The 10,106-nt window shown below is 41.4% G+C and overlaps 1 long non-coding RNA gene across 2 annotated transcripts; it reads left to right on the plus strand.

Annotated features, from left to right (window-relative positions):
- Positions 1 to 235: 235 nt before the first annotated feature.
- On the plus strand, positions 236 to 9,868 carry LOC133386724 (uncharacterized). 2 transcript variants are annotated; one of them, XR_009763250.1, is made up of 3 exons: positions 236 to 328; positions 2,884 to 3,069; positions 9,322 to 9,868. It is a non-coding gene; the product is annotated as an uncharacterized LOC133386724 (long non-coding RNA). The 2 variants fall into 2 exon arrangements; XR_009763251.1 differs by lacking the exon at positions 9,322 to 9,868 and adding an exon at positions 8,774 to 8,928.
- Positions 9,869 to 10,106: the final 238 nt, after the last annotated feature.

Here is a 10,106-nt window from a genome sequence, read left to right on the forward strand (position 1 = left end):
CACAAATCCAAGGTTCAATAATCCAATAAGGCAAAGACTCAACAGAACCTGGCACGGCTGGCAAGGGTCTGACACCGGTGTCTGACATTGCTTCCAGCAGAGGGCAAAAGGCCTCTCACTGCCTTTTAAGCTCCCCTCCTTGGTTCAGGTGCTAGCAATCAGCCCTCCGACTCTTGGGAGCTTGTAGCTTTAAATGGCGAGAACGCCTGCATTGTTCTGTTACTCACAGGCATCTTTGCTCTGCAGGGAGTGGAGGAACCTCCAGTGAGGTTCTCCAGCTGTGTCCTGAATATCTTCCAGTGGTAGGAGGTCTGCAGCTGCATCTTGGGTGAGTCTGCTTGTTTCCTCTCCTGGCTCTGCTGTGCCAATCCACTGCTCCTCATCAATCCAATGGAGGCATGACACTCTGAACCACAAGCCTCAGCACCACCACCTTTTGCTCAAAAGGTGACCACTGGTGTAATCTGTCTGTAAAATTTGGATAAGTATAGGTACAGAATAGGACCTTAGGTTGGTAGCATTCTTGACCAAGCTGACATGTGGGATTTTGAATCAAACAAATAAATATATACAAGATATTGAACATGATAATAAATGAATAAGTTGTTGTTGTCCCTATCCTACCTTCCCATCCTACTCCACTAATCCCAATGAAATCTTTTCCCAAAACCACAGCCTTTCTAACTAAATGTTCTCTTCTTGATCCCTAATGCTATCTAACTCTAACTGTCAAACCCCAACTATTTTCTCTTTAAAATTCCCTTCAGAATTCTCACTCACACACCCTCTCCCACCTGTCAGTCATACCTCATTTGCACCTACTAACATTCTATTAACACTTTCTTACCTGAACACAATTTCGAAAGTTTTAAACATATAAATAATTCTGATTTCATTACAGCCCTTTTTGAAATAAAGTTATGAAGCAAAATGTACAGGCACTCTTCTAAACAATTTCTGTGAAATGAGCCAGCCTGGTTGCTCTCACCTGTCAGTGTTTTAGCAAATAAGCAAAGTCAGAGCTGTAAGTTGTGTGGACACCAGGCAACAGGAAACCCTGGGGTCCTAAAGAGCTGCTGTTACCCTCTCTCTTTTAGTGCACTTTTCCTACTTCTGTCTTGTTTTCTAGTCCTTGGAACCCCAAGAGTTTGCCCTTAATTTTTTCCTAGTGACCTACTGTGATGTCCCTGTATTTTAATATCTGTAAATATGGTAAGTGCAGGTTTATTAAGCGATATATGGTAAGTGACTGAGTGAGAGGGGGGAGTACATGGGCTAGAATGCTGGAGAATGCTGTATGAAGATTGGCTGAGTGTTTGAATGGCTGAAGGTATAAAGGAGAGGATGAGAGTTGAGTTGGGGAGAGTTGTTGTTCAGGAGAGGGATTTTGGAGGAGTTGGTTGGCAGAGTTCTGAGGGAGGCTTGGATTGTATTTGGCTGATATTTAGGCAATGTATATATATATATGACCAGAAACATAAAGAGTGACACTATATGAAACCATACGCTTGTTAAACATACCTTACATAATCTTGTTATTTCCTGGTGTTTATAAATAAATATTCTATTGGTTTACCAAAAGCCTGATCCTTGGCTGGGGCTTTCACAGACCAGAAGGGTGGGCAGGGTATTTACCAAGGCGGAGAAACAGTATGAAATGGTGGCAGCGGTGAAGAGATAGTGTATCATCAAGTATCCAGGGCAACCCAGGGCTGTATGCTTTATTGGCACAAAGATACAGGGGGGTTGTGGCCTGCAAGTGCACCCAGACACAAAATAACAATAAGCCAGAAGGGAGACTAAGGCGAAGTCTCTAGCAGTATTGTTTACAAGGAGTGACTGGTGGTGCTGCCTAGCAGTGGGATCTTGTGAGATCTGAGCTAAAGAAAAATAAAAACTATGTTTCTCCCTGGTGGTAGCCACAGGTGGGAGCCTGACAGGTGGTGCTAGGGGAGGAACATTACACCTACATTCATCTTTCCTGTGATGAGTTCATCTGAGATGAGGTAGTCTCTAGAAGTTATTTTCTGCAAATTCTACTACAGAATAAGTGCAGGTGAATATTTAAGAATCCCCCCTCCCCACAAAAGGCAAATGTGAAAACTTTGCAAAGAGGCTTAGGCATGTCTCCTGCTGTGCAGACGTGAAAGACCAGGGACTCATTAAGAATTCATTCAATAGTTAATTTACAATACAATAGCGTACATGGCAACTCAGAAGTAAGTCTCTTTGTGTTTAATGGGGCTTACTCCCAGGTAAGTGAGTACAAGATGGCAGCCTCAGCTTTGGTTGAGGGTTGGCAGTGGGGAAAAACACAATTCTTGTGCTTTTAACAGCTCTATGTCAGGAAGAAATTCAACAGGTTGATTGTGAAAATACAACTATGGGAAACAGTACTCTGTCTCTAATTTTGTGTTATGCCATGCCCCCCATGGCAGCAATGTTGTGTTAACCATGCCCTCCATGGTAGCTATTTTGTGATTGGTGCTCCTAGCACTCTCTCAAAATTTGAAATGTGCCCACTGATCTAAAAAAGTTGGCAACCCTGTCCTAAAGGAGCACCCTCCTCTGGTTGCCATAGTATCACATGGAACCTCCAAAGAGCAGCAATTTGTGTTCTCCTCCTCCATGGTTACCACAGAAGCTTTGAAGAGCAACTGATGCAACAGCCACAGGACCATCAGCTACATCAAAAGACTGGGCTGTGGAGTGGACGTTTCACATAATCATCCCTCCAGCACCTTCTTACTCAGCCTTAACTTTAAAAAAATCCTATCATGAATTATGTATTAATTTTCACTTATTGCCAGCATGTACAGTATGGCAATTATTACATCACCAGTGATCTTTTTTCTATGATGTGTTCCTCTTTCCTTTGCCAAGCCATCAGGATCGTCAGGAGAAGAGGAGGAAGGAGGAGATTGGTGTGAAAAGATTATGTGGTCAGGGAAAAGAGATTGTTGCAGAAAGAGTATGTCTCTCCCTCTTCAGAGAATGGATGTTTCCCTCCCCCTTGATCCAGCAGCCTTCAGACACCAACCACTGAAAATATCTGTGATCGTTAAACAGGTATTTTAATCATAGTAATTCCTTTAAGAGTTTTATTTTTTGCAAATTGAAATTTAATCTATTCATTCTGCATCACTCATGGGGTCTTTTTTCTAAGCCCCCTGCAACTCCACCCAAGGAGGGGGTCTCACCTCTTACTTCTGGGCTCACTGGCCTCCTGCAACCCTACCCAAAGAGAGATCTCACCTCTGGCTTCCAAGACCACTGGCCTCCTGCACACTGGCCCAAGGAGAGCTCCCTTCTTTCTTTCCGGGCCCACTGGTGGCCACCTGTAACCCCATCCAAGGGGGGTGTCTCACCTCTAGCATTGTGGGAAGTCTTTTCTCTTACTTCTTGACCCACTGGCCTAGTGAACTCCCACCTTCCTTATTGCCCTTGCTCACATGCCCAGGGTAACACTGATCGCCACTCTTGGGATTAGGAAGGTATTTTCCTTCAGGGCAGATTGGCCAGAGTCCTTGGAGTTTTTTTGCCTTCCTGTGGGCATCCAGTAGCGGTCACCTGCTAAAATGGTTGACAAGCTTTTATAAAACAAACGTATCTTCAAAACTGTTAATAAAAATAATCCAGATTCAATTAACATTATGGAAATAATGTATTGATAATTACTTTATTGCTTCCTTTGCCTTTTTTATATGATGTGTACAAACTCTGGGTTTGTGCGCACAGTTTTCAGAATGGAGTGACGTAGAAAGCAGAGACCCCAAAAGTTCGGTGTATGGATCTGTGCTTTTCATCCTTTTCATAAATCATCTAGAGTAGGGGCACATAGTGAGGTTTCTTTGTTTGTGTTCAAGATGATTGTTCAAATTGTTCAAAGTGATTAAAGCAAAAAGGGATTGTGAGGAGTCCCAAAATGTGTGAATGGGCAGGAAAATAGGAAGTGCAATTCAGTGTCAGCAAGTGTAAAGTGATGCACATTGGGGGGGGGATCCTAATTTCCCATATACATTCACAGGGTCTGAACTGGAGGCAATTGACCACGAATGAGACCTTTGGACTGTAGAGGATAGCTTGATGAAGGGGTTGACCTAGTGTGTGGCAGCTTTAAAAAAAAACAAATTCCTTGTTTGTGAGGATTAGGAATGGGATTGAAAATACAACTGCCAGTAGCCTAATGCCATTATACAAATCTATGGAATATGGTTTATCGTTCTGGTTGCTTAACCTCAAAAAGGAAATTGTGGCACTGGAAAATGATCAGAAAAGGGTCAACCACAAAGGAGTAATGTAATATCCAATACATTTTTGAGGGTCTTTGCAATAGCTGGCCTGTAGTGTTTAGGTGTTATTAGTTTCAGTTTATTTTGTACTGAATATATGTTGATATACTCGTATCTTGTATTATGCTTATGTATATATATATAAAATCCAAATACATATGTATATATAAAAAAAAAAGGATAACCATATTGATTAAGGGGTTGGAACAACACCCCTATGAGGAAAGGTTACAACATTTGGAGCTTTTTTGTTTAGAAAAAAAGGGCACTGAGGCATGGAGAAAGCAGATAGCATAATTCTAGAGCTCGGGTCCATCCAATGAAGCTGAATGTTGAAAGATTTGAGACGGACCAAAGCAAGTACTTCTTCACACAGTGCATAGGTAAACTATGGAATTTGCTCCCACATGTACTGACGGCCACCAACTTGGATGGCTTTAGAAGAGGATTATAAATTTGTAGAGAATACCACCACCGTTAGAGGAAGTATAACACTGAATACCAGTCGCTGGGAAATGCAGGTGGGGATAGTGCTGTTGCACTCAGGTTCAGCTTGTGGAGTTATTATTTATTTCATTTACGAATCACTTCCCATGAGACATCCTGAAGCAATTTACGATTTAGTTACATATATATTTATATATATATATAAACGGTAAAAACAATAGCATATACAGTTTAAAACAGCAAGTTTAAAATAGCAGCTTTATATAAAATCCAGTCCATTCCAGATACCAACTTCCTGCAGGCATTTGGTTAGCCACTGTGAAAACAGGTTGCTGGACTATGATGGCCTTTGGCCTAATTCAACTGGGCCCTTCTTATGCTCTTATTTTGTACATTTAACTTTTATTGCATATTTACAATTAAAATACACATGTTTTAGCCACTTGAAATAGCCTAGAATTGGTCCAGTGGGGTCACTCGGGTTGGTGTCACCTGGTGCAGTAACACATGGTGTCACCCCCATGGACCTCCTCCCGTATCAGACCATACAGAATCCTTAGTAATGTTTTTTGTACTAATGTTACTCGTAAATCGTAATTCCCATATATCACTGAATGTAATGGCAATAGTAGTGACATAAACAACTAGCAAAATTAAAATTACACCTTTAAATTACAATATCATATGCACAGCTCAAATTCTTGCTCTTATTACTAATGGGAGTTAATTATCTTGCATATGCCCATAGTAAATTTTCAGATACTTTCAGACCCTCAGCAATTTTCAAGTGGTCTATGTAGAAGAAAGGTTTGGGAACCCCTGGAATAAGACACCTACTTATGTCCCTATGCTGCTCTCTCCCCTCATTTAGGTGCCTCGGATGCATGCATGTGGACACACCTCCTTACAATTATGGAAAGTGATTCTTAATAATAAGTCTCCAGACACAAAGTATTTATCAGTTGTTTAGTAGAAAATTCAGAGCTGCAGGGTCCCTTCATGATAGTTACAGCCACGTACACCCTTTTTTGCTCCTGGATTAAGAATGAGATCTTTGTTAATGCATTCTCTCACAACAACAAACATCTCTAGGAGCCAATCAGCATGAAAGTGGAGAGCGTTAGCAACTGAGAAGAGTCTTCTCAGTGGCTGACTCACCTCCTTTCACTCTGATTGGCTCCAATCTGCAGAAAAGGCAAGGAAGCCTATTAGAAGACTCTTCTCAGTGACTAACACACTCCCTTTTCATGCTGACTGTAGGATGCTTGGAGACATAGGGACCCTGCTCCCAAAAAAGCAGAGGGACTAAGATCCCCTGGGCGACTACCCTCCTGGTGCTTATGGACATGACTGTAATATATTTTGTGACGTGCAAGTTCGATATTATTTATTAAGTGTGTTTAGGATTACATTGATGGCATTCCCAAATATGTACTTTCACACAGACTTTGATTTTCCATAACACAATGTTTGTCCAAGCCTCCACACTTGGGGGGGCACTACTTGCACACCCCTTCCACAAGCACGTGAAAGTTGGATACACACCTGAACCAAGACCCAGACAAAAGGGCACTCAAAACAAAAGGTAATTACAGTGACTGAGTAGATCTTGTACAGTGGTTATACTGACTGGACAGCCACTGTCCTTCACATTTTACAAAATACTTTTTCCTATACAAAGATTAAATTTCTGTGTATGAAAAAATAATATATGAAGTGGTCTCAACAGTGAGAAAAGTAAACAAGTGAATGGTGATCCAAATGTTTTTAATTCTCACGTTATGAAGCTAGCTGCCAGATGATGTATCACCTTCGCTACGCATGCAGCATAGACTGAAAAAACAGCACCCAAGCCACCATTCAATACGTGCACGTGTTGTTTCCGACATGAATCTACAGGTCTCAAAAAGTAATGTGTGACAAAGTCCTCAAACACCTTATAACATGCCTCAAACATGGTCTCTTGTTCTACCAGCATGCCTTCACACCATCACTTTGCCAAAACATAAGGATAGGTAAATTGCTTTTAGGGAGGTTCACAATTATGATTTCCTATTTATTTAATCTAAAAATATTTAAAATACATAAAAACAGCCAGGGGAAGATATTGGAGAAATATAAAATAAATACAAATTAAAAAGGGGGGGGAGGTGAAGAGACCTTAAATGTGCTACTCACCATCTCTCAGCCTATCCTCCCCTCAGGATGAAAACAATGGAGAAACAATGGAGAAGGGCACACTTAAAATGTAGAGGAAAAAATCATCTACAACCATAGTGTGAAATCAAATACTTATTGGGACACAGTATGAAGAAATATTTATATAAACATGACTCTCAAATATGTTTATGAATTGCACAATCTGTAAATATATTTATAGTGCAATCCGATGTTTGTTTACTCAGAAGCAAGTCCCAATGTATTCAATGGGGCTTACTCAAACTGGGAAGTGTGCAGAGAACTACAGCCTCAAGTGATAAGGAACTTGTTCTTTCAACTTGTTCTTTTAAGTTGAGACCTTATCCACGTCTGAGTCTGTGTTGGAATTGCTTTTTAATATGTTTTTAAGCCTTTTCTTTTTTTTAAAAAATATGTTTTTTTAAAGCTTTTAAAAATATTTTCAAAGATGTTTTAATATACTTTAAAGTCTATTTTTATGATGTTTTAAAGTGCTTTTAGTGCTTTTGTTTGCCGCCCTGGGCTCCTACTGGGAGGAAGGGCGGGATATAAATCAAATAATAAATAAACTTCATTCACCCAACCCAAAATTCAGAATCATGCCTCTTTAGGCTGTTTTCCAACTGTTTATTCTTGCTTTATGGTTATTGGATTTTAAATGGCTTTATTTCTTGTTGTGAGCTTCCTTGGTTTCCAACCCTACCTCACAGGGTTGTTGGAAAGACTACACACACACACTGCAGATGTATATATACATACAGCCCATATAATAGTTTATTTTCAAACCAGTTGGTCATTGCAGAAAAATCAGTATTAGTTTTAAAAAAAACCAGTATTCATTTCCTACAGAATAAAAACTGTAATACCTAAGTAAGCCCTGCCTACTTGCTTTAAAATAGGACTGGAGAAGGGGGGGGACAGAAAGACAACACAAACACAATTCTTTTTCCGAAGTCCCATTGATTTTCAGCACATTCATAACCATGTCTACTCAAAAGTAAATCCTATTGAATTCAATGGGATTTACTCTGGAGATATGGAATTAGCAATGCTTTTACCCCCACAAAAGCAAGTATTGGGAAGGTTTTGAAAACACTGCCCAGGATCTGACTCCCACACAAAGAGGGGAAAAAGCTGGAATGTATGTACTTACCCCATTTATGAGATTTTCAGATAAATGGGGGGGGGAAACCACCATTTTCTGGCCTTGAAAAGAGGTTTACTAGACACTGCCACAGGTCAAACAAACACTTCACTGATTGGCTGTAATCCTGAATGGGTGGGGTTAAAGCTACGAAGTGCTATACAGTAGTTTAAAAAAAGATTAAATGGGGGCAGCTGACGTTTTTATGTATATCTCGAGAACCGGACCACCTAGAAACTTAATTTTTTTAAAATTAAAGCTGAGAGTCACCCCCCTCTGATGGTGTCACCTGGTGCGGTCCGCATCCCCCGCACCCCCCTAGTGACGCCACTGAATTGGTCTGGTGGCTGCTAATATGTTTCTCATCCAAACTGAAGGTTTGTAAAGCAACTTTGGTCTTGAATACTTAAAGGAGCACCTCTCCCTATATCAGGCCTGGGGGGGACATGTAGTTCTCCAGGCTGCACTGTCTGGCCCTTGGGACTCTCCCCATGCCACACCTCTCAGAAGCCCTACTTCTTACCCTCTTTGAATATTTTTGCCTGGCTGGAATGTGTCCTTCAACTCTGCTAACTCTTCTTGATTGCCTAGAAAGGGGTGTGTGATGTCCAAAAGAGTTGGTGACCCCTGGGTTAGAAGCCATGCCAGAATCTCTGGGAACTATTTGGGGTGGCAGTGTCAATCTGAGCAGGTCTCATGTTTTCTTTCTCAGATAATGAAGGCAGCGGGGCTGCAGGGAGAATATAGTGACTGGGGCCCCTTTATTTATCCGCGACACAACAATCTCATCAATGCTGATGTCAGGTGACGCCACCCACCACCTGTTGCAGGAGTGGCTGCAATCCTATTATCTGGCCTTGCCATGAAGCTGCAGGGACTCCAGCACCAGCTACTTTTTATTTATTTCTGGTTTCGTAAGATTAAACAGTGTTCTTGGTTATCATAGAACTCAGAAATCCAAATGAATTAGCTAATCCCTCATTGAAATGTACTCCAGTATAGGGTGGATTCACAGCTATCTAAGTGTGGATAAAATCACCATGGGTTTATATGTGTGGTGCTCCGAACCATGTATAAAGGCACCTGTCCAAACGAGTCATTTCCAGTAATATTCATACAGAAAACATGTTGCCAGAAAGCTCTTGAGGGTAATTGTAGTGATTAAGAGCTATGACCTGGCAGCCCTGAAATGTCAGTTTATCTGTTGGCTAGAGAAAGAGCAACAACAGAGAGCTTCTTTTCCCCCTCCCTGCATGAAAGAACACATTGTTCCAGTTGCCAGTTATCCGGGACTGAAAAGTTGAAGAGAGGCACACTCTGGCCTCTGCCAACAGCCAGAGGACCTCAGAGGACCACTGAAAGACTACACCTCCTGCCACAGAGGAACAGCATCATGACAAGGGGGAGACCAACCTGGTCCCATCCAGTGGCTAGTGAAGAAGCAGCTGTTGCAATGCTGGCTTTCCTTTTCCATCCCTGTTTCTTTTTCCTTTTGTGTCGTGTCTACTAGATTGCAAACCTGTGGGCAGAGACTGTCTTGTCTTTTAATATACAGTAGGGCCCCACTCATACGGCAGGTTCTGTTCAGGATTGCCACTATAAAGTGAAATCCGCCGTAAAGCAGAACACATTGACTAACATAGTCTAAAATGGTGCCCGGCGCCCGAAAAATACTGTAAAAGTGGGGAAAGCGCCATAGGAGGTGGGGCCACAACCGCTGTATCGGTGGAATGCCTGGAGCGCTTCAAAGCGGGGCCCTACTGTATGTACACTGCTTAGAAAATTTTTGACACTCTAAGTGCTAATAATGACATCTTAAGTAACTTTACTGGGTGTCTCTCTGTCTAATCCTTTCTGTAGTATGGAGATTATAACACCCTCATTTACAGGGGTAAGTTCTGTTTTACTATTAAAGTTCTTTACAGCAAAAGTCTATATGCATTCACCTTGAACTTATGGATTGCTATATGAACAGATGCAGTAATGGCCACCAGCTTGGACGGCTTTAAAAGAAGATTAGACAAATTCATGGAGGACAGGGCTAT

The sequence above is a fragment of the Rhineura floridana genome, chromosome 6 (genome assembly GCF_030035675.1).
Source record: "Rhineura floridana isolate rRhiFlo1 chromosome 6, rRhiFlo1.hap2, whole genome shotgun sequence".
Lineage (NCBI taxonomy): Eukaryota > Metazoa > Chordata > Lepidosauria > Squamata > Rhineuridae > Rhineura > Rhineura floridana.